Source organism: Dermacentor variabilis, chromosome 9 (genome assembly GCF_050947875.1).
Source record: "Dermacentor variabilis isolate Ectoservices chromosome 9, ASM5094787v1, whole genome shotgun sequence".
Classification (NCBI taxonomy): domain Eukaryota; kingdom Metazoa; phylum Arthropoda; class Arachnida; order Ixodida; family Ixodidae; genus Dermacentor; species Dermacentor variabilis.
In genome coordinates this window covers 101150011-101152510 of record NC_134576.1, presented here as the reverse complement: position 1 = coordinate 101152510, position 2500 = coordinate 101150011, and the positions used below count along the sequence as shown (strand labels likewise).

At 46.2% G+C, this 2500-nt stretch overlaps 1 protein-coding gene across 1 annotated transcript in view; it reads right to left on the bottom strand.

Annotated features, from left to right (window-relative positions):
* LOC142558473 (lysosomal alpha-mannosidase-like) overlaps nucleotides 1-2500 on the bottom strand; it is a 49230-nt gene that overhangs the window by 3815 nt on the left and 42915 nt on the right. The gene's annotated exons all lie outside the window — the stretch shown is intronic.

Here is a 2500-nt window from a genome sequence, read left to right as displayed (position 1 = left end):
GCTCAGAGACATAATATTGCCTCTAGAATGAAGACATCAACAGCATGTTAATAACGGGCACAGAAGAAGTGAAGATTGATCCGCGCCGCCATGGCTGCTTTTATAATTTGGTCACTTCTATTTCAAATATCTGTAGCTATACCTTGTTACGCAACAACATATTTCAAAGTTAGTCTGTTCTTATAGTCAAGCTGTCCCTTTAGAAAGCGAGAAGCCCGTATTTTGATGCTGATTCAATTCGTCGGGCTCGACCACCGATAGTATTAGAAGTGCCCGGTCTCGTTATACGAAATACTGTGCAGGGAATCGGCACGTCTCGTCTTGGAACAACCACGCTGGCTGCAGATGAACGGAACGTTGTACCAGAGAACCTACAGAAAAATAAGAACTGCTGACTTTCGTGTAATCGAGAGTAGGTTTACGCGTGAAATGGCAGCTGGCAAAGCGGGTTGGTTGGAGATGATACTAGCCACAGTGTTAAAATGCGTGTAGTGCATGTTCGCAACAGCACACCCCACCACACCACATCGCACCACAGTGCATGACGCCATACTGCGTACTGGTCCATATGGATGCTGCCCGGCTAGAAGGAGAAAGCCGGCTGAAGGTGGCATGATAAAGCACACTGCCCAGCTAGAAGAAAATCGCCACGCAGCGTGGCGCCATCTCTCGAGGCGACGCAAAACCCGCGCCGCGGAACTCATGGACCGCTGGCGTTCTAAGGGCCAGCCTGTATCAGCGCCAGAAGATGACACTGAAGTATGTGGTGCCCTGTATCTGCCGTTCGAACATCGCTATTGGAAATGAGATAGCACATCAGCGTACTAGAAGTTACAGCTTGAGTGATATTGCGAGCAAACATCAGCAAAAACTCGGATGCGATATTTTTTGTAACTTGTTTGGGCAGTAAATACCGTATTTAATGCGGTCTTGTACAAAGGGTTGGGTACCGGAGAGCGCATTTTCTTAAGATATGACTGGTTGCCCGGATGTTCTCGTTTGAGTTCTCGAATAACAGCTGAATGCCACTTGAAGGTCGCCGACAACGGGAGCTAGAAGCATTTCATGCTTATAAAGGTGTTCCACACCATGGATATCCAGAAGGGTCGAATATTGCCTTCGACGAAGCTTCGCGCCTTCGTATATTTCCATAAGAGGCTCTTATTTTTTGGATGCTTGTAAGACATCCCGGTGACACTGACCGAGATGCTTAAGCAGGACAACTGCCGGCCTCTATCGCCAAGACCTGTAGCTACAATCCTCCTCCTCCTCCTGTTACGCCACTTCCCTTCACCACCACCACCACCACCACTAAAACGACATCATCATTGCGTTTAGCTTGTCTGGTTTGCCATGATACGATGCTAGCGATATAGTAGATAGAACCTCTAAGTTAAGGCGACACAGCATGGCGCTGAACTGACCACAGCATATTTATTGTAATACGCTTCTGAATTAGTATTCAAAACAGTATCAAAGTAAAGGGAAGAAAGACCGGAAACAAAACGTGCAAGGTAGCACACATAGGCGTGTGCTTTTCAAGGCATGATGGTCGGCTTCTGTTAGCATTTTTTTGAGCGAGCGATATAGCAAACACCGATATTTTTTTTTTCGTGAGGCGGACAGAGGGGTTACGTACTCACCTGGTCACTCAGTTTCTGGTTTTCTAAAATTAATTTTACAGTTCGCGTTTACATACTGCAGCCTCAGTGGAACTATTACAGGAGTGAGGAAAACATCGCATATCGTGTGCAGACAAAAAAATGGTCAGTGGTAATGAACTTCTTGAGGCAGAACATTACAATATTCTGTATAGTCGAGCCCGTATGGAGCGAACGACTCTACAACGAAAGGACCTGTATAACGAAGGAATAATTTCGTCCCGGATCTATTGTGAGTTGTGGTGTGCGCGACCATTATAACGAAGTTACCTATATAACGAGTGATTTCAGAAGTGCCGAGCGCTTCGTTGTAAGGGCGTTCGATTGTTGAAAAAATGTTTGTGCATGTCGTTTCTAGGCTGAAACGTTTGAAGGGTTCAGCTTTGAACGTAAATGTGCGTGAATGTTCCTTAAACTTAATATATTTATCTAAGTAGGTTCTGCGTAAAGAGTTCGTTACGGGGCGCAGAAACCCTAAACTTTGAATGATGGGGATTGTAGACGGGAGGGTTGGGCTCAGACTAGAAAGATTAGGATGAGGTTAGCCCGTGTCCTAACTACGACAAATAAAACACGTCTTCCTTGGGTGCAGACTCAATCTTTTTGGTGTGGGCTGCTATGAACTCCATCGTTCAGTCGTCATTGCTCGTGTTTCCAGCGTCGTGTTACGCCGCCTTCATCTCATGTCCCTGTCCATCAGCCCTGGTATCGCACCATTCCTTGCTTGACAGGCCGTGTGCGTGCAAACACCAGCATCCTCATGTGTGAAAAAGAAGTGACCTTGTCTTCATCTCTTCTCATGTTAAAGCCGCCTTTCGTTCGGCTAAACACGTTCATTC